The 23401-nt window shown below is 33.1% G+C and overlaps 1 protein-coding gene across 1 annotated transcript in view; it reads right to left on the bottom strand.

Annotated features, from left to right (window-relative positions):
- DDC (dopa decarboxylase) overlaps positions 1–16946 on the bottom strand; it is a 100047-nt gene extending 83101 nt beyond the window's left edge. Inside the window, exon 1 of the mRNA XM_023498267.2 lies at positions 16809–16946. The gene's annotated coding sequence lies outside the window, so the exon portion shown is untranslated. The remainder of the gene's footprint in view (positions 1–16808) is intronic.
- Between the last annotated feature and the right edge of the window lie 6455 nt (positions 16947–23401).

The raw sequence follows: 23401 nt of genomic DNA, 5'->3' as shown, positions 1-23401 counted from the left end.
GGTCATTTCTTATAGAACAATAATATTCCATAACATTCATATAGCAGAATTTATTCAGCCATTAATGGGTACTTCAATGATGGGCATCCACTCAGTTTCCAGTTTCTTGCCACTACAAAAAGGATTGCCACAAACATTTTTGCACATATGGGTACCTTTCTGTGAGAGACTATTATTTACTGGATATTTAACAAACTTCTCTGATTGTCAGCCTGGACTCTAATGAAGCATTTGCCAGAACTCTGGAGTCTTAAAGGAAGAAATTATTTGCAACTAGGACCATAGACAGGAACAGGTGACCTAATGTGAACTGGCTCCAAGATTTGTCTGTGGTTTAGCTGTGACAATGAGATTGGAACCAAAGAGGTCCATCAGGGAAGTAAGGGAAGGGAATAAAAGATCTCCCTTCAGAGAGATGGGAATCTCAGTATTAATCTGGGACCAAACCTACAGGAAGCAACTATGTTAATGTCAAATGGCTACAATTGGGCTAAGAAGTTTACTTCAGGATAACCAACAGAGAGGATGTGTTCAAGCCTGAGGAAAGAGAGCTTTCAGGGGCTAGAGACTTCTTCAAGAAGATAAAGTGGGTGGTGGCTAGGATTGGAACAGGAGGTCTGAGATCGAGAAGGAAATGGGAGGGGTTTTTTGAGTTTAGAAAGAGATAAAGAACATGCAGAGGACTTTCCTAAAATGTTAAACTTGGAGTCAGAAAGACTTGAATTAGAATTTTGTCTCAGACACACTTAACCTCTCAGCCTGAGTGTTCTTATTTGTTAATGGGGATAATAAAAACATTTTCTCACAAAGTTATTATGAGGGTCAAAAGTGATAATATATTTTGGATATATTAAAGCGCTATTTTTTCTATCTAGGTAAGTAGTAGGTAGTTGTAGTAGTAGCTCTGGCCCAAAGGAGCTATGAATAGCTGTTCCCCAAACTCTGTATCTCCTACCTCAGGACATGGTGAAGGCTGTAACCTAAGCCCAGAAAGAGCTTGCTTCACATTCCTACTTTTCAGATCCCCTTCTTTCATGCTCAAGTTTGATGACTCCTCCTCCATGATGCCTTCCTGAACTCCCCAAATGTAAGTCTTCTTTCTCTCCTCCAGTTTTCCTGGTCTGAGTCCTTCCTTTGAACATACATTCCTTATCCTTGGATTACCCTTATCCACATACATGTTATATATTTCTCACTATAAAGTAACCTCCTTGCGGGCAGGCACAAAGTATTTTTAACTTTTGTAACCCCAGGGGTTAGCAGAGTACCTAGCATCTTAGTAATCACTTTAAAATGTTTGAGGCATGAATGGAGATGTGCTGAGCAAAGAAAAATTCAAGACAGGAAAAGCTAATAAGGAGCATTCAGTCATTTTAAAATCATAGTGACTTCATTTGAAGTTTTCTTAGGAGAGATACTAGAGCAATTTGCCATTTCCTTCTTCAGCTCATTTTACAGATAAGAAAACTGAGGCAAACAGGGTTAAATGACCTGCCTTGAGTCACACAGCCAGTAAATGCCTAAGGCTGAATTTAAACTCAGGAGTAGGAATCTTCCTTACTCTAGGTCCAGCATTCTATTCACTGTCACCTAATTGCCTTTAATAGGGAAATACTGAGGGGAAAAACATTTATTTACTTTATCATGATGTCTTAATTAGGACTTGAGAAATTTCATAGAAAGAATATATTTAAAATGAGTTGTTAGCTAAATGTAAAAAAATATTATTTATTCATAATAGGCATTTTATAAAGCACCAATTATGTGATAGATCCCCTGCCAAGCCAAACACAAAGAAAAGAAATAATCCCTAATCCCTCCCAAAGAACCTATATTCTAACCAGTAGTAACAAAAGCATATCAGAATTACACAAAGAATAACTACAAATAGTATAGAAATAACACTAATAAAATGAGGAAAGACTAATAAAATCATAGATCTAGAACTGGAAGGGATTCATTTTACAGGTGGGGAAACTCAGTCCCAAAGGAGTTAAGTGACTTTGCCATAGTTGCAAGGATAGGTAGTAAATGTCAGAGGTGGTATTTGAACCCAGCCCCTCTGAGTCTAGAGTCAATTCCCTTTCCATTCTATCACCATAGTCCCTCATACAGAGCACTACTCTACCAAGTACTGAAAGAAATATCAAAGTGAGATGGTGAGATCTTTGCTCTTATAGAACTGATAGTTTAGAAAAGGTAGATATCATAAGCATAGACAAATACCACCCAATACTGTATCATGAGCACATTAGAAAGATGGAAAATTCTTTGCTATGACCTATGTAAGGACTGGAGGTGAGAAGCAGGAGAAAATAAATTTTGATATACTTTGTATATACAAAGATATACTTTGGCTAAAACATAGAATTTACAGTAGCACCTTGAGATAGAACAAAAAAAGTTAGGATGGCAGTGGACTGAGTAGGGTTCTGAATGCCAGAGAACTGATTGGCTAGCATGTGTCTTAAAAGAGAAAGAAAATATGAGAAAGAACAAATATTTAAAAGATGAAGATGAAGAATAACATAATCCCATAGAAATAGCATCAGGAGCACTGAAGTTCAGAATTCTTGGTCTGGGAAGCAATCCCGATCTTGACAGAATCAGTTTTTAAAGCTATTGTTGAGAGAAAAAATCTGAGAAGATGCTTCTGAGATTGGAGAGAACACTATTTTTTTTTTTTTAAGTTTACTTCTGTTTTTTTTTCCTACCAATGAAAGTTCAGATTTAAGGTTCTGCTTCTGATTCTTACTGACAGCCAGGTAAATCTGTATGAGTCACTATTAAACACTTATTAGTATTGGTAATTGTGTAACTAAATGTTGTACAGAAGATGCTGTCTAGCATATAGAGATTTTCTTTTCAGGAGATATTCCTACCAATAATTCACTGATACAATTCTAGTCTCAGTTCCAATTCCTTTATTAAGGAAATGTTCACTCTGGCAAGGGTAAAACAAAAATAATTAACAAAGGAGGATAAAATATTTTATGATGGACAATTAAGAGGCACAGTGAATAGAGTGACCAGGCCAAAAGTGAGGAAGACTCATCTTTCTGAGTTTAAATCCAGCCATGTGACCCTGAGCAGGCCACTTAATCCTGTTTTTTTTTTTTTTGTCTCCTCATCTTGGAGAAGAAATTGGCAAACCAATCCAGTATCTTGCCAAGAAAACCCCAAATGGGATCACAAGAGCCTGATATCACTTAAAAATGACTGAATAACAACAAAAGTATGAAGCAATGATAAAAGAGCATCTGGCTGCTCCCAGTAAGTTCTAGTTATCAGTCCACCAGTACTTGAAAACCTGTAAACTGGAGAGGCCACAGGCCTGAAGTTGAGCAAGTATTCTTCCAGTTTTTGAAAAAAGGTTCTGTCTTCAGTATAAAGCCCCATTATGTTCACTTTAATTCCTGGATAATTCTTGAGTACATAATTAAAGAGATAAAACTTTTGAGCATTTAGAAAAAGAGATAATGATCACTAAGAGATATTTGGTTTCATCAAGAACAAATCATGTCAGACTAACCTCATATCTTTTTCTGACTGGGTTGCTAAGCTGATAGGTCAGAATAATATTGTAGATATAAATTAGCAAGATTTTATAACAATATGAAGTCTCCTGTGTTTTCTCTTGTAGCAATAATAGATATAAATGGGTTAGAACGGTTATTCTCAAAGTGTGATATGGAACCTTCTGAGCCTCTCCAAGGCCTTTTCAAGGGATCCCACATAGTCAAAGACATATTTTATATTATGTATTATATATTTATATAGATATTATAATACTTTTTGATAATTTAATTTCTAATATAGTAGCCATCAATAGTATAACAGTATATCAATAGTACTTAGTCAACATCAATTATATAGTACACATAAATTAAACTCATTGAGGCAAAGTCCTCAATAATTTTGAACAGTTCAAAGGAGTCCTTAGGGAAAAAACCCAACTTTGTTGGGTTATGTATCACATGTAGACTTGAATCTGATTGTTTAGCCAAACCAGAATTTAGCTGGAGTTAGCTCAAAACCAATTTAGGAAAGCCAAAAGTTAAATTTTCAGTGTGAATATTTACATTCCAGAAATCAGCAAACACTACAACTAATGCTGGATTTATCATTTTGTTGATTACCTAGACTTTTAAAAGTTACGAAAAATATGTTATAACTCAAATTCAACTTAAAAATTAGTTTGCATACATCCCCTGCCTCTAGTTAAGCATTTACTAGGAAATTACTAGAACAAACCTCAAAAAGAGTCATTATTTTCCGCAAGGAGCAGAACCAGGAATACATTGTACACAATAACAGCAAGAATGTGTAATGATCAACTATAAAAGGCGTGGTTCTTCAAAGTAGTTTGGTGATCCAGACAATCCCAATAGACTTTGGACAGAAAATATCATTTGCATCCAGAAAAAAAAAAAAAAAAAACTAAGGAGATTAAATATAAATCAACACATGTTATGGTCATTTCTCTTTTCTGGTTTTTTTCTTTTTTTAATCTTTCCCGTGGTCTTTTCCTTTTGCTCTCATTTTTGTCTCCCAACATAATTATAAAACAATGTGTATTAAAAATAATCAAAAAAAAAATCAACCTTGAGGAAGAGCTCAGTTGAAATGACCCAGGATAAATTCTTAGTCTCGGGTTATTCACCATTTTAACAAATGTCTTGAATTGTTAGATATAAAGGACACAAAGCTGAGAGGAATAATTCATATGTTAAATAATACTAAGTAAGTATCTGAAAAGATCTCAGAAAGCTAGGATAATGGATCAAATCTAATAAGATAAAATATAGTAGGGATAAACACATAATGCTAACACTTTGGCTCAAGTACAGGTCAGAGGAAACAAGGCATAACAAAAGTTCCTATGGGAAGAAGAAAGGTTTAAAAAGGTTTTGGTGAAATGCAAGCTTAAATGAGTCAGAAGAATGACAGCAGACAAAAAAAATCTGGCTCAAATTCAAAATTGGTTTAGGAAGAGGAAGAGTGTCCAGGATGACAGATATGTACTTTGTCCTGGTCAAACTATATTCAAAGCATTGTGTTCAGTTCTTAGTGCCACATTGTAGGAAGGATTGTGACATACTGAAACATAGCAAGGAGAGAGGTCTATCAAGATTATAAAGAGATTTTAGTTGAAGAAATTGGTTTAGAGAAGAAGAGGGTCAGGATGTAAACGAGCTGTTTTTAGATTTTTGAAGGAGCTCCCAGAAAATATAATTGTGCCAAAATGCAATGAGTTTTTTGAATGGCAGTGAATTTCTCACCACTAAAAAGTTTCAGTTGGACACAAAAATATCTAGGGATGCAGCTGGATATGTTTATATTTAAGTAAAAATTAGAGTGGCTAACAGCATTGAAGGACTATTGTTTCATATGATAGAAAAGTGTATATCTAAACCCAAAAGCTAGCATTATTTACAATGGTAAAACACTAGACTCTTTCAAGATAAACAAATACAGTACAAAGAAAGTATGTTCCCTTTCCCCAGGGTTATTTGTCATGCGTCTAAAAATGCTGCTAATAGCAATAAGATAAGAAAAAACCATTAAAGGCAGAAATGTAAGCAAAAGAGAAATAGTTATCTCTACTTATTATTTCAATTAGAATACCTCTCCCCACCTCAGTTATACATGTCCACAAACAAATGTGGAAAAGCAGAAATATTAAATGCAGATCTTTTCAGATCATGCTGCAATAAAAATATAGACAATAAAGGACAATATTATAGCAATAAAGGAAACATATATTAAAATTAATTGGAAACTAAATCATATAATCCTAAAGAATGAATGGGTTAAAAACAAATTAAACACAAGGTTTTGCAAGGGTGAATGTGGAAAATGTTGCATATATTTTGAAAATTAAATGCTTTAAAGATTTTTAAGAAAATAAATTTTTTGATGCCAAAAAAAGAATCAACTAAAAACTAGTTGAAACTATCAACAGGGGCAGCTAGATGGAGCAATAGATAGAGCAGTGGCCTTGAATTCAGAAGGACCTGAGTTCAAATCTGTTCTCAGACACTTAACAATCTCTAGCTGGTCAAGTCACAACCCCATTTGCCTCAGGGAAAAAAAGAAAAAAGAAACTATCAACAACTTCAGCAAAGTTGCAGTTCCAAAACAAATCTACATAAATAATCAATATTTCAAAAAAAAGAGAGACAAAGAAAGTTCCATTTAAAATAACTGCAGACAATATAACATACTTGGAAGCCAAGACAAATCCAGGAACTATATGAAGACAATAACAAAATACTTTTCACACAAAAACAGACCTATACAAGTAGAGAAATAGTAATTATTCATGGATAGGTTAAGCCAATATAATAAAAAATCAAAATTCTACCTAAATTAATTTAGTAATTCAATATCATACCAAAGTAACACAAATTATTTTATAATGATAGGAAAAGAAAAAAATCATCGAAGAGAATAAAAGGTCAAGAATATCAAAGGAATCATTGGAGGAAAATGTGAAGGAAGGTGATATAGTAGCATCAGATTTCAAACTGTATTACAAAGCAATAATCATCAAAACAATCTGGGAGTGACTAAGAAAAAGTAATAGATCAATGGAATTAATTAGATACACAATACATAGTAGCAAATTGACACAATAATTTGGTTTTTGATAAACCAACAAATCCAAGTTTGGGGGACAAGAACTCATCATTTGACAAAACATTGCTAGGAAAACTAGAGAATAGTTTTGCAGAAGCTGGGTATAGGCAACCCCTTATGCCAAGATAAGGTCAAGATGAGTTCATAATTTGGATATAAAGGGTGATGTAATCAAATTAGTGGAGCACTAAATACTTTATCTGTCAGATCTATGGTAAGGGAAGAATTTATGACTAAACAAGAGATAAAAGTATTATGGAAGATAAAATGGATAATTTTGATTACATTAAATTAAAAAGGTTTTATGCAAAGTCAATGCAACCAATATTAAAAGGAAAGCAGGAAACTGGGAGAGGAGATGGAATTATAATAAGATTTTCTGATAAAGGTTTTATTTTTCAAACATGTAGAGAACTGGGCCAAATATAAGAATTCAAGTCATTCCCTAATTAAGAAATGATTAAAAGGTATGGATAGGCAGTTTTTAGAAGAAGAAATCAAAGTGACTTATAGCCATATGAAAAAATGTTGTAAATCATATGATTAGAAAAATACATCTTAAAACAATTTTGAGGTCTCACCTTACACCTCTCAGATTGGCTAGTATGACTGAAAAGGAAAATGATAAATGTTGGAGGAGGTGAGGCTGTGAACTAATCCAAAAATTCTAGAGAACAATTAGGAACTAAACCCAGCAATACCACTATTAGGTGGTATTTCTTTGCTACCTCAAAGATAGCAAAGAAAAAGGAAAAGGTCCTATGTGTGCAAAAATATTTATAGTAGCTCTTTTTGTAGTAGCAAAGAATTGGAGATTGACAGAATGTCCATCAACTAAGAAATGGCTGAAAAAAGCATACATATAATTATAATGGAATCTAAAAGCAGATCAAAGCATACATTTTTCACTTTTTTTCTTTATTTACTCTGTATTTTCTTTGTAACATGGTCAATATGTAAAAAATGTTTTTCATGACTTTTCATGCCTAATCTATATCAAATTGCTTGCATTCTCAAAGACAGGTCAAGAAAGGGAACAAGACAAAATTTGGAACTCAAAATTTAAAAAAGGCAAATGTTAATTTTTTTATATGTACTGAGAAATATTTAATGAAATAAATAAAAATATATTGGGGAAATAAATGAAACATCTTCCCATCCAAGTGATCAGAGAAGAAACTAATTAAAACAGTTAATAGTTTCTGTAGAATAAATACATAATACAAAATAAAGCCACAAAAATGAAGAACATTTCAATATGACAATAGTAAAACCCAAAGGGAAATAATAAAAGCAAAAGTCTCATTCAAAATAATTACAAAAGCATAAAATTTCTGGTAGTCAAACTACTAAAGCATATTTAGTATACACACATACATACATGCATATTTACAAAAATATATGTAAATACAAATTAAGAAATAATGAATAACAGCTAATGAAAAGATATTCTTTGCTCATGGTTGGGCTATCCCCAATATAATAAAAATAATTAATTTACAGATTTACTAATCAAGCTACCAAGGTGATATTTTCTAGAACTAGACAAAATAATAATAAAATTCATTCAGATTAGCAAGGTAATCAATCTCAAGGTAATTCATTTTTTAAAATTTCTAGATCAGAAGCAGTATTCATCAATAGTATTTGGCATTGATTGAAAAATTGAATGTATGTCAATGGAACATATTAGATAAGGAAAAATACTGGACATATTAGCAACTGGACATAATAATCTTGTGTTTGATACAGCCCAAGAACATGAACTGGGGAAGAACTAATTTCCTATTTGACAAGAATTGCTAGGAAAAGGAATAGGGATTTGACAGATACTAGATGTAGATCAACATGAATGAAGGTAAAAGAATTTGTTGAACTTTTCCTATGTGCCAAGCATTGTGTAAAAAATATAAAAAGCAAGAGACTCCTCAAGGAGTTTTAATCTTAATAGGGGATGATCACACACACACAAAAGATTGGTGGCAGAGAGGATTATTATGGACTGGGATTATCATAGTGGATGGAGTGGAGTCAGAGACAACTGATGAACAAAAAAATAATTAGTGCACATAATACTAGGTTATGTGCTTTTTTCATTTTTTTTACTTTCATCATCTTGATAGTATGATTTAACATCTCATAATGCTCATCTGATCTACAGTACCTCCATGGTTTTTTGATCCCATTTTTGTACTCCCTCCACATTCCTTAACCTCCTCCCTATGGTGCAAATGTCAACCCTCTCATCCCTTCCTATGCTGTGTTGTAATTTTCAATTTCTTCTCATATAACTACCACAGGAGGTCCACACAATATTCTGGGAGCCTTCTTCTAGAGTCCTTGAAGTTTCATGAATACCAAAACTTGGGTTACCCATTGCTTTCTTATATGATTGGCCTTTTCCCCCCATCTTTGTTTCTATATTTCTCTGAAAACATACTTTATTTTGCTTCTCCTGTACAAATTCCTTGTATACCTGTGTCCATGATTCCATTGCCTTTTGGGTGATCCTTAATTTCAATTCTTCAGAGACTGTGGCAATCTATTACACATAGCCATATAATATCACTGGAATAATTTTCATTAAAAACATATTCAGGAAGAAGAGAAAGTGAGAAAGCAATTTGATGTTTCATTAATGGAAGCACAATTTCCGCACAAGTAAGGTTTTCATTACAGTGTACTCTATACTGATCAAAAAATATTTAGAGTAGGTGCCTAAGTGCCACATTTTTATAATTTATAATTACATTGACAAAATGGAGAAGAGTGACCAGAATAATCAAGTAATTCAAAATCAAGGAATTGAAATGCTTACACTAAAGGAATTTTGAATGTTTACCCTGGGAAGAGAAACGTTAAGGAGGTGGGGCAAAGGGAGAAGAAATGGTAGCTGTTAAATATTTAAAGATTTGCTATATGTAAAAGGTATTATTCTCAATTTTGATTCATTTCAGCAAGCAGAAAGTGACCAAATGAATAGAATTTTCATTTCTATATATAAGTAAAAATGCCCTAGCACAAAAACTGCAAGTCTCCATGCAGATACCTCACTGCTATAGAAGATAACCAATACTCCATGAAAAATGTTTCTTTTTTCCATTGAACAAATGATGAAAACAAATAAACCAAAAACATTTAAATCAACTCTTCTATTTGCCTCTCTAAGGATAATCTTTGATGTACAATTTTCTTTTTAATTCTGGCTTCACTTATAATAAACATATCAAGAAGCATATGATTTACAATGTCTACTTATTGCTAGGGTGGAGCCAAGATGGTGGAGAATAGACAGGGCTTTGTCTGAGTTCTTCCTGGCTTCCCTCATATCAACACCAGATCAAGCCTCTGAAAGGATTTTGGAGCAACAGAAACTACAAATATTGGGAGTGTAAAAAATTTCCAGCAGAAAATATCCTGGAAGAACTTCAGGAAAGGTCTGTCTCAATTGGGCAGTGGAGGAAGGGGGTTGCAAGCCAGCCAAGTGCAGGACAACACAATGCAGTACAGGGAGACCCAAGGCTAAAAGGTTTTCATGCTGAGGGAATCCAGTGGGAAGCTTGTAGCCAAAATACAGCAGTGTTGGCTACTCTGTCCTGGGTCAAAAGCCAGTGGATCAGCAGACTAGCTGGAAGATCTCCAATACAGCTACAGAAGACCCCTGAACCCCAGTGTAACTAGGGACTCAGCCATGTCTACTCAGTGTGGGAAAGGAAGCCAACAACACTAGCCTCCAGGGAAGTGTGAAATCACTGAAGCATGTAGAAGAAGCATGAGTCAATTTATCCTTTGCCCTAAGAACAAACCTCAATCTTTAAAAATAAGCCAAAAAACAAAGAGCTCTAACCATAGATAGCTTTTATGTATAGAGGGAAGAACAAACTTCAAACCCTGAAGACACTAAAGGCAAATCAGCTCCAGATAAAGCCTCAAAAGGTTATGCAAGTTTATCTCCATATCACAAGATTCTCTTGGCAGAATTTTTAAGAAGACCTTAAAAGAGAGTTAGAAGGTAAATGGGAAAAGGAAATGAGAGATCTGGAAAGAAAACACAGAAATTACCTGAAGAAAACCATTTCTTAAAGAATAATTTTGGTAAAATAGAAAAAGAAAACAACTCCTTGAAAAACAGAATTTCTGAAATGGGGAAAAAAAAAAAGCCCAATGAACAAAACAACTCATTTAAAAGTTCAATTGGCCAAATTCAAAAGGAGATTTAAAAAAAGCTAACTAAGCTAACTGAAGAAAATAATTCACTAAAAATTAGAATTGAACAAATGGAAGCCAATGACTCAATGAGACATCAAGAATCAATCAAACAAACCCCCCCCAAAAAAAAATAGAAAAAATTGCAAAATACCTCATTGGAAAAGCAGTTGACCTAGAAAATGGAACCAGGAGAGCCAATTTAAAAATTATTGGATTACGTGAAACTCAGGATGAAAAAAAGAACCTAGACAACATCTTTCAAGAAATAAGAAAAACTGCCCTGAAGTCCTAGAACAAGAGGGTAAAATAGTCTTTGAAAGAATTCACCAATTGCCTCCTAAAAGGGACCCCAAAATGAAAATTCCAAGGAATATCGTAGCTCAATTTCAGAATTATCAGATCAAGGAGGAAATATTGCAAGCAGCCAGAAAGAAACAATTCAAATATTGCGGAGCCACAATCAGGATTACCCAGGACCCAGCAGTTTCCACTTTAAAGGATCGAAGGGCCTGGAATCTGATATTCCAAAAGGCAAAGGAATTGGATTGTAGCCAAGAATCAACTATCCAGCAAAAATTAAGCATTATCTTTCAGGGAAAAAGATGGACATTCAATGAAACAGGTGAATTTCACTTATTTCTGATGAAAAAAACCAGAGCTGAACATCATGATTTCAGAGAGACTTGGGAGAGACTTACATGAATTTATGCTAAGTGAAATGAGCAGAACCAGGAGATTATTATACAGGGCAACAACAAGACTACACAAAGATCAATTCTGATGAACATGGCTCTCTTCAACAATGAGATGATTCAAATCAGTTCCAATTGTTCAGTAATGAAGAGAGTCATCTACACCCAGAGAGAGAACTATAGGAAATGAGTGTGGACCACAACATAACATTTCCACTCTTTCTGTTATTGTTTGATTGCATTTTTGTTTTCCTTCTCAGGTTGTTTCCTTTCTCTCAAGGTCCAATATTTCTTGTGCAGCAAGGTAACTATAAATATGTAGACATGTATTGGATTTAACATATACTTTAACATTTTTAAGATGTATTGAACTACCTGCCATCTAGGGGAGGAGGTGGGGGGGGGGGAAGGAAGGGAAAATTGGAACAGAAGATTTTGCAAGGATCAATGTTGAAAAATTACCTATGCATATGTTTTGTAAATAAAAAGCTATAATAATAATAATAAAAAGCAATCCATCTGAGTGGGAAGACTTTGGACTTCTTTGAACCACAGCAACCTGATCTGTAAAATGGAAATTTTAAATTAATTGACATCTCTAAACAAAGAAAGAAAGAAAGAAAGAACAGACCAGAGCTAAACAGAAAACTTAATGTTCACATTTGGAATTCAAGAGACGCATAAAAAGATAAAAAGAAAATAAAAAATAACTTATTAGGGGAAGTTTTATATCTCTAGATGCTTACTTGCATAAAATAGAGAAAGAGAAGATCAATGAATTGGACATGCAACTAAAAAAGCTAGAAAAAAAAAAACAAATTAAACCCCCCCCCCAATTAAATACCAAATTTGAAATTCTGAAAACAAAAGGGGAGATTAATAAAACTGAAAGTAAGAAAACCATTGAACTAATAAACAAAACTATAAGTTGGTTTTGTGGGGAAAAAAACAACAAAATAGATCAACTTTTAGTTAATTTGATAGAAAAAAGGAAAGAAGAAAATTAAACTGTTTGTATAAAAAATGAAGAGTAAACTTTCCACCAATGAAGAAGAAATTAGAGCAATAATCAGGAACTATTTTGACCAATTGTATGCCAATAAATCTAATAATCCAAGTGAAATGGATGAAATTGGAAATATAGTTTGACCAAATTAACAAAGGAAGAAAAAATTACTTAAATAATCCCATTTTGGAAAAAGAAATTGAACAAACTATTAATCAACTTCTTAAGAAAAAATCTCTAGAGTCAGATGGATTTATATATGAATTCTATAAGCATTTAAAGAACAATTAATTCCAATGATATGCAAACTTTTGGAAAATAGGGAAAGGAGTCCTACCAAATTCCTTTTAGGACACAAATATGATGCTGACACCTAAACCAGGTAGGATCAAATCAGAGAAAGAAAACCATAAATCAATTTCTCTAATGAATATTGATGCAAAAAATCTTAAATAAAGTGTTAGCAAAGAAATTACAACAAGTTATCACCAGGATAGTATACCATAACTAAGAAGGTCATACCAGGAATGTAGAGCTAGTTCAATATTAGGAAAACTATTAAAATAATTAACTATATCAATAACCGAACTAACAGAAATCATATTATCTCAATAGATGCAGAAAAACCATTTGATAAAATCCAACATCCATTCCTATTTACAACACTCATGATTATAGGAACAAATGGAATTTTCCTTAAAATGATCAGTAGCATCTATTTAAAATTATCAGCAAGCATCATATGCTATAGGGATAAACTAGAACCATTCCCAATAAGATCAGGGGTGAAACAAGGTTGCCTACTATCATCATCACTATTCAATAGTGTCTTAGAAATGTTAGCTTTAACAATAAGAGAAGAGAAATTAAAAGAATTAGAATAAGTAATGAGAAAACCAAATTATCACTTTTTGCAGATGATATGATGGTATACTTAAAGAATCAATCAAAAAACTATTAAAAATAATTCACAACTTTAGCAAAGTTGCAAGATACAAAATAAATACACATAAATCATTAGTATTTCTAAATGATACCAACAAAATCCAGCAACAAGAGATACAAAGAGAAATTTTAATTAAAATTGTTGGAGATAATGTAAAATATTTAGGAGTCTACCTGCCAAGACAAAGTCAGGAACTATATGAGCACAATTACAAAACACTTTCCACACAAATAAAGTCAGATCTAATCAAATGGAAAAATTGTAAGTACTCATGGATATGCCAAGCTAAAATAATAAAAATGACAATTCTGTCTAATTTAATTTGCTTATTCAATGTCATACCAATCAAACTCCCAAGAAATTATTTTACAGAGTTAGAAAAAATTAGCAAAGTTCCCCTGGAAGAACAAATGATCAAGAATTTCAAGGGCATTAATGAAAAAAATTGCAAATGAGGATGGTCTAGTTGTACCAGACCTAAAACTATTTTATAAACCAGTGGTCATCAAAACCATTTGGCATTGGATAAGAAATAGAGCAGTTAAACAGTGAAATAGGTCAGGTTCATAAGACACAATAATCTAGTGTTTGATAAACACTATCCCAGTTTCTGGGATAAGAACTCAGTATTTGACAAAAATTGCTGAGGAAATTGGGAATTTGTATTGCAGAAAACAGGCATTGACCACACCTAACACCCTATACCAAAATAAGGTTGAAATGGGTTTATGATTTAGACATAAAAAGTGATACTAGGGGTAGCTAAGTGGTACAGTGCACCAGCTCTGAAGTCAGAAGGACCTAAGTTGCCTCAGCAAAAAAAAAAAAAAAGTGATACTATAAATAGATTAGAAGAGCAAAGGATAGTCTACTTCTCAGATCTGTGGAAAAGGAAGGAATCTTCAGCCAAAGAAGAACTAGAATACATTGTAAAATGCAAAATGGATAATTTTGATTATATTAAGTTAAAAAGCTTTTGTACAAACAAAACCAATGCAAACAAGATTAGAAGGGAAGTAAAAAAGTGGAAAAAAATTTTACACCCAAGGGTTATGATAAAGGCCTTATTTCTAAAATATATAGAGAATTTATAAGAATTCAAGCCATTCCCCAGTTGATAATCAAAGAAAATAAACAGACAATTTTCAGATGAAGAAATTAAAAACATTTCTAGTCACATGAAATGGTGCTCTAATTCACTATTGATCAGAGAAATGCAAATTAAAACAACTCTGAGGTACCACTTCATACCTCTCAGATTGGTTAAAATGACAGGAAAAGATAATGACAAATGTTGGAAGGGATGTGGGAAAACTGGGACATTGATACATTGTTGGTAGAGTTGTTAATTGATCCAACCATTCTGTAGAGCAGTTTGGAACTATGCCCAAAGGACTATCAAACTGTTCATACCCTTTGATCATCAGTGTTTCTACTGTGCCCACAGAGATATCCCAAATTGATATTAAAGGAAGGAAAGGGACCCACATGTGCAAAAATGTTTGTGGCAGCCCTTTTCCTAGTGGCAAGAAACTGGAAACTGAGTGGATTCCCATCAGTGGGGAATATCTGAATAAATTATGGTATGTGAATATAATGGAATATTATTGTACTATTAAAAAAAAACAAGCAGCAGAATGTTTTCAGAAAGATCTGGAGAGACTTAACATGGACTGATGCTGAGTGAGTGAAGTGAACAGAAACAGGAGATCATTGTACACAGCAACAAGAAGGACATGGCTCTTTCCAGCTGTGAGGTGATTCAGGCCAGTTTCAATAGTTTGTGATGGAGAAAGTCATGTGGGGACTGAGTGTGCTTCACAACATAGTATTAACACTTCTTATTGTTTGTTTACACTTTGTTTTCTTTCTCATTTTTTTTTCCTTTTTTGATCTGATTTTTCTTGTGCAGGATGATGATTATGGAAATATGTATAGAAGAATTGCACATGTTTAACTTACATTGGATTACTTGCTATCCAGAGGAAGGGTGGAGGAAAGGAGGGAGAAAAAAATCTACAAGGTTTTGTAAGGGTGAATGTTGAAAACTACCTATGCATACATTTTGAAAATAAAAGCTTTTTAAAAAGAGGAAAAGAATAATATAAAAGAAATACTGAGAAAAAATGTTTAAAAACAAATGGTACCAATAAAATTATTTTTTAAAAGAAATAATATTGCTGTTACTATATAAAATGTTCTATTGGTTCTACTCATTTCACTTGTCATTATTTCATGCAAATCTTTCCATGTTTTTCTGAAGTCATTGAGCACATCATTTCAAATAGTAGAATTTTAGTCCATTACAAACCTAAACTACAACTCATTTAGAGTCATTCGCCAATTGATTGGCATCCATGCAATTTCCAGTTCTTTGCCATGCCAAATAGAGTTGCTATAAACATTTTAGAACATATAAGTTCTTTTCTTTTTTTCCTAATCATCTTTGGAAATAAACCTTGTAGTGTTATTTCTGGGTCAAGGTATATAGGCATTTTAATAACTCCTTGGCTAAAATTCCAGATTGCTCTACAAAATGGTTGGATCAACTCACAGATCTACCAACAATGAATTAAGATCCCAATTTTGCCACATCCCCTCCAATATTTAAAATGTGGTGGCCTGGGGTTCAAGAATATTTTTATAAACAATAGAGAAAGACAGCAAGGTGGCACAGTGGATAGAGTATCGACTCTGAAGTCAGGAGGACCTGAGTTCAAATCTGGTATCACTAACACTCCCTAGCTGTGTAACCCTGGGCAAGTCACAATCCCAATTGCCTCAGCAAAACAAACAAATAAATAAACATAAGAGAAAATGATAAATAACCTAGATGCCCAACAATTGGAAAACTGCCAAATAAATTATGTTATATAAATGTTATAGAAACATAAAAATTATTTGCACATATGTAACAAAGGTAATTTGTTTTTGTTTATTTCATGATTTGATTTCAAATATGAAAATAAAAAGATTAATTTAAAATGACAAATCATTTATCATCCATTTAAAATAAAAACAAACAAATATAGGTTATATGACATAGGGAAATTGAATTGAAAGTTCCCTTAGTATTTACTTATAGAAGATTAACATAGTCGATAGAAATTTCCAGAAAATTGCAATAAGACCAATTCCAAGTCTAGCCCTTAGTTAATTATTACTAGAATCTTTTAAATTAATAGAATCTTTTAAAAAAAAACTATCATTCAGCAAAATCAAGATACCAGGCATAAAATACTCTCTTTCCCAGCAATAACACTTCTATATGAGAATGGATCATTCAGCTTTGAGAATGGATCTTTTGACTTACTTGTCCTGAACTTCAACTGTTTCTTATAGTGGTCAGAGCCTTCACAAAGCTTGTCAGACTTCTGGAAATGAGGAAAAAGGATATCAGTAACTATGGAACTTGGTACTTGGATTAGTACCCACTTTTCAGGCTAAAAACTCATATCTTGAGACCTTGACTTTTCACTCTCACATCATATTTAATCATTAACTTTGCATAGTGAGAAAGGTCATAACATCTTGAAAAACCTCTCCTCTAGTGAATATTTTTTAAGAGAGAAAAATAAGTCTGTAAAAAGAATATTGTTTCTAAAATATCAACCTTCAATTCAATGAACATAGTATATTTCCTTTTTTTCACACTTTCTTGGGGTTTTTTTTACAATTTTTTTTCATGGTTTACTTTCTACAAAGTACTAATCTAGAAAAGGATTAGTTGGGTGAACAATTTAATTTAATTTCATTCAGTTCAATTCTACTCAATACAATTCACTAAAATTTAATAAACATTTATTAAAACTTATAGGGTATAGAACACCTTGCTACACACATGTAGAGATGAAGAGTATAGATATGACAATTGCTACCTTCACAGAACTTGCAGTCCATTTAAAAATGACATATACCAAATATAACATAAAACAAACTTCAAGTGTGGAACATTTACATAAGACTTACACTTTCTGCTTGACTGCAGAAAGGGGTGGGGGGGGTGGGGAGTTGCTTTAGAGACACCGAGACATATGTCTTTTAAGAGACATATACATGAGGCTCCACAATCTCTTTGGGGGATGACCCATAGAAGGCAAGCATGCAAGGGAAATCTAGCTCCTTAATATGTTCCTGATTTCCAACTTGTCCCTCCAGAGACTTTGGAGCATTTTCTCTTTGGTGAGATAAAAAAATCTCTCTTTCTTGGACTGAAATAACCCATTCCTGGTAGGAGAACTCATTGACTCTATACTTTTGTGGACAAGCTGAAGTCAGGAAGATTCATTTTCTGAGTTCAAATCCAGCCTTCAATACTTACTAGCTGTGTGACCGTGGACAAGTCACTTAATCCTGTTTGCTTCAGTTTCCTCATCTATAAAATGAATTGGAAAAGGAAGTGGTAAACCACTCTGGTATCTTTGCCAAGAAAACCCAAATGGGGTCAGGAAAAATCTGAAATGACTGAACAACAACAACAAGTTTTGTGTGTATTTCAATCTGTATAACTTTTCTGATTTTGTTTACTGCTTGCTTGGATAAATAGTTTAGCTTGTTATTCTTTTCAGCTCTTTCTCTTGCTTTCTTCAGGCAGGAATCAAAGTCTTACTTGGAGAGGGCTGGGCAGGAATCCAAAGATATTTATTCCAGTTACTCCATGAATGGAATTTTGAAAATCACATGGATTTATGCATAACATACATGAAAAGCACATACCTTACACAAAAAATAATAAATAATATAGTTATAAAATAACACACAAAGGCCAGAGAGGGAAAGTTTGCTTCTGAATGAGGGTCAAGAAAAATTTTGTGGAGAAAATAGCATTTTAGTTATGCTTTAAAGAATGGTAATCAGGAAAAGGGACAGTTATAGACAGAGCATGAGTAAAGACATGAAAGTGGGAAAATCACCGTCAATACGTAAGATAGTGAATAGTCTAATGTATTTGGCAAGTAGAATAATATGAATTTTGTCCAGAAATGGCTAGTGGATTCAAAATTTTCGTTTATTTAGTACTCTAAGCTTTAAAATTTACTTTATATAGATTATCATTGAAGATAAAAAGAGAATCACCATGGCTAAGGGAATATCATTGGAGAACACTCACTCTCAAGGATTCAGAAAGAGTATGAGTAGCCTGTAAAGAAAATAGGACTAACTTGAGAACCAAGAGGTTTCTGCATCCTAAATTTTATAGTTGAGAGGGAGAGGTTAAAATGTCCAACTTCTACACTTTACAAATAGGAAAACTGAGGCACAAAGAAATTAAATACCTTACTCAGGATCACAGAACTAGTAAATATCTCTGATGTTAAGAGAGGATTAAAAATGGAATAAGAGTGACCAATTAGATATTGATGATGGGATAAGAAGGCAGATTGAAAGACATTAGAGAGAGAAGAGGCTGTGTGGGTGAACAAGATAAAGTAGCTAGTAAAAATTTTTAATTAAATTTTCTCAATCAAGGAAAATCTTTCTACCCCCTAACCCACTGAAAAAAAAAATAAAACCCCAGCTACAAACATGTACAGTCAGTCAGTCAAAACATAGTGTCTCATTGGTCACAGTGTTTCTGGTTTTGATTTTGTTTTTTAAGTCTCAATCTGCAATTGATATATAAAATCTTTCTACCAGAAACGTGTCTCATGATGAATATTCAAGAATCATAGATAGTCATTGTATTGATTAGAGTTTCTAAGTTTTCCAAAGTTATTTGTGTTTACAATATTTTTGTTATTGTATAAATTGTTCTTCTGGTTCTGTTTACTTCACTTAGCATCAATTCATACAAGTCTTTACAAGTTTCTCTGACACCATCTCCCTCTTAGTTTCTGTTTTGATTTTTAAGTTTTATTGATGTCGTTTGTTTCTATATTACAAATCTTTATAGATTACCCTTACTAGATGAGAAATCTCTTATAACAAAAGAAAGTTATTAAACAAAATTAACAATATGGTAACATGCCTTCACCCCCTTTAGAAATTGTCCCCAATTGTTTTGCAAAATAGCTGAACCAGTTCCCAAATCAACTAAACAGTATGTACTTATACTTGCTTTTGCACAGTTCTAGGATTTGTTATTTTCCCTTTTTCATCAACTATGCCAATCTGATGGATGTAAGGCAATTTGTATTTCTTTAACTATTCGTGATTTAGAACACATTTTCCTCTGCCAATTGATACCTTAGATTGCTTTTTCTGAAACTGTCTCTTCACATTTTTGACCATTTATTAAATTGAAACTGGCTCAAATTTTTATAAATTTGGATCTGTTTCCTATAAATCTAAACATAAAACCTTTATGAGAAATTACCTTCAAAGATTCTCATTTATTTTCTTATCTTTTAATTTTACCTGCATTGTTTTCTTTGTGCATTCACAGTTATGATCATTAATTATTTCCCTCTGTTATGATCTTTAATACTTTTTATTCTCTTTATTTCCCATCCCCCCTTTTTTGTAAAGAAGAAAGTGGTTAAAAAAAAAAGAAGTACACTCAGAACCAGAATTCTAGGTTTGGTGTAATCTGTTTATTCTCTTCTGTTCCTCTCATAAAGTGCTAAATCAGTCTTTTCTTTCCATTCTTTTTTTTTATAATAACTTTTTATTGACAGAACCCATGCCAGGGTAATTTTATTACAACATTATCCCTTGCACTCACTTCTGTTCCGATTTTTCCCTCCCACCCTCCACCCCCTCCCCTAGATGGCAAGCAGTCCTATATATGTTGAATATATCGTAGTATATCCTAAATACAATGTATGTGCGCAGAACCAAACAGTTTTCTTGTTGCACAGGGAGAATTGGATTCAGAAGATAAAAATAACCCAGGAAGAAAAACAAAAATGCAAACAGTTTACATTCATTTTCCAGTGTTTTTTTCTTTGGGTGTAGCTGTTTCTGTCCATCACTGATCAATTGAAACTGAATTAGGTCTCTTTGTCAAAGAAATCCACTTCCATCAGATTACATCTTCATACAGTATCGTTGTTGACATATATAATGATCTCTTGGTTCTGCTCATTTCACTTAGCACGTTCATGTAGTCCTCCAAGCTCTCTGTATTCATCCTGCTGGTCATTTCTTAGAACAATAATATTCCATAACATTCATATACCACAATTTACCCAACCATTCTCAAATGATGGGCATCCACTCAGTTTCAGCTTCTACATACAAACAGGGCTGCATAACATTTTGACATACTGGTCCCTTTCCTTCTTTAGTATCTCCTTGGGGTATAAGCCCAGTAGAAACACTGCTGGATCAAAGGGTATGACAGTTTGATAACTTTGGGGCATAATTCCAGATTGCTCTCAGAATGGTTGGATCTGCACAACTCCACCAACAATGTATCAGTGTCCCAGTTTTCCCACATCCCTCCAACAATCATCATTATTTTTTCCTGTCATCTTAACCAATCTGACAGGTGTGTAGTGGTATCTCAGAGTTGTCTTAATTTGCATTTCTCTGATTAATAATGATTTGGAACACTCTTTCATCTGAGTGGTAATAATTTCAATTTCATCATCTGAAAATTGTCTGTTCATATCTCTTTGACCATTTATCAATTGGAGAATGGCTGGTTTCTTATAAATTAGAGTCAGTTCTCTATATTTTGGAAATGAGGCCTTTATGAACACTTTAACTGTAGAAGATGTTTTCCCAGTTTGTTGCTTCCTTCTAATCTTGTCTACATTAGTTTTGTTTGTCAGAAGCTTTTAATTTGATGTAATCAAAATTTTCTATTTTGTGATCAATAATGGTCTCTAGTGTGTCTTTGGTCACAAATTTCTTCCTCCTCCACAAGTCTGAGAGATAAACTATCCTATGTTCCTCCAATTTATTTATAATCTCGTTCTTTATGTCTAAATCATGGACCCATTTGATCTTATCTTGGTATACAGTGTTAAGTGTGGGTCCATGCCTAATTTCTGCCATACTACCTGCATCCCAGCAGTTTTTGTCAAATAATGAATTCTTATCCCAAAGTTAGGATATTTGGGTTTGTCAAACACTAGATTGCTATAGTTGACTATTCTGTCTTGTGAAGCACTGATCAAGTAATCTATTTCTTAGCCAATAACAAATGGTTTTGGTGACTACTGCTGTATAATATAGTTTTAGATCAGGTACAGCTGGGCCACCTTCATTTGATTTTTTTTTTCATTAATTCTTTTGAGATTCTTGACCTTTTATTATTCCATATGAATTTTGTTGTTATTTTTCTAGATCATTAAAATATTTTCTTGGAAGTCTGATTGGTATAGCACTAAATAAATAGATTAGTTTAGGGATATTGTCATCTTATTATATTCGCTCAGCCTATCCAGGAGCACTTAACATTTTTCCAATTATTTAAGTCTGACTTTATTTGTGGGAGTTTTTGTAATTTGCTCATATATTCCTGACTTTCCTTTGGTAGATAGATTCCAAATATTTTATGCTGTCAAGTTATTCTGAATGGAATTTCTCTTGTATCTCTTGCTATTGATTTTGTTGGTGATGTATAAAATGCTGAGGATTTATGGGGATTTATTTATAACCTGCAACTTTGCTACAAGTTATGAATTATTTCTAATAGTTTTTAGTAGAATCTCTGGGTTCTCTAATATACCATCATGTCATCTGCAAAGACTGATAGTTTGGTTTCCTCATTGCTATTCTGATTCCTTTAATCTCTTTCTCAACTCTTATTGCCGGCTGTGTTTCTAATACAATATTGAATAATAATGGTGATAGTGGGCAACCTTGCTTCACTCCAGATCTTACTGGAAAGGTTCCAGTTTTTCCCCATTGCATATGATGCTTACTGATGGTTTTAAATATATGCTCCTGACTATTTTAAGAAAAGTCCATTTATCCTATACTCTCAAGTGTTTTTATTAGGAATGGATGTTGGATTTTATCAAATGCTTTTTCTGCATCTATTGAGATGCTCATATGGTCTTTGTTAATTTGCTTATTGATATAGCCAATTATGCTAATAGTTTTCCTAATATTGAACCAGCCCTGCATTCCTGATATAAATCCTACTTGGGAATAGTGTATTATCCTGGGAATGATTTTCCGTAATCTTTTTGCTAATATTTTATTTAAAATTTTAGCATCGATATTCATTAGGGAGATTGCTCTATAATTTTCTTTCTCTGTTTTCAGCCTACCTGGTTTAGGTATCAGTACCATGTCTGTGTTGTAAAAGGAGTTTGGTAGGACTCCTTCAATCCCTATTTTTTCAAATAGTTTATATAGCATTGAGTTAATTGTTCTTAAATGCTTGATAGATTCACATGTAAATCCATCTGGTCCGGGATTTTTTCTTAGGGAGTTGGTTATAGCTTGTTCTATTTCTTTTCTAAGATGGGACTGTTTAGGATATTTACTTCCTCTGTTAAGCTGGGGCTATATTTTGAAGGTATTCTTCCATTTCACTTAAGTTGTCGAATTTATTGCCATAAAGTTGGGCAAAGTAATTCCTAATTATTGCTCATTCTCCTTCATTAGTGTGAGTTTTCCTTTTCATTTTAAGATTAACAATTTGATTTTCCTCTTTCCTTTTTAATCAGATTTACTAAGGGTTTGTCTATTTGTTGGTTTTTCATAGAACCAACTCTTAGTTTGTTAATTAATTCAATAGTTTTTTTTACTTTCAATTTTATTGATCTCCTTTTATTTTAGAATTTCAAGTTTAGTGTTTGACTGGGGGTTCTTAATTTGTTCCTTTTCTAGCATTTTTAGTTTCAAGCCCAATTCGTTGAAGTTCTCTTTCTCTATTTTATGCAAGTAGGCCTCTAGAGATATGAAATTTCCCCTTATTATCGCTTTGGCTACATCCCACACATTTTGGTATGATGTCTCATTATTGTCATTTTCTTGGGTGAAGTTATTAATTATGTCTATGAT

The sequence above is a fragment of the Sarcophilus harrisii genome, chromosome 1, assembly GCF_902635505.1.
Source record: "Sarcophilus harrisii chromosome 1, mSarHar1.11, whole genome shotgun sequence".
NCBI lineage: Eukaryota > Metazoa > Chordata > Mammalia > Dasyuromorphia > Dasyuridae > Sarcophilus > Sarcophilus harrisii.
This window is presented reverse-complemented; position numbering and strand designations above follow the sequence as displayed.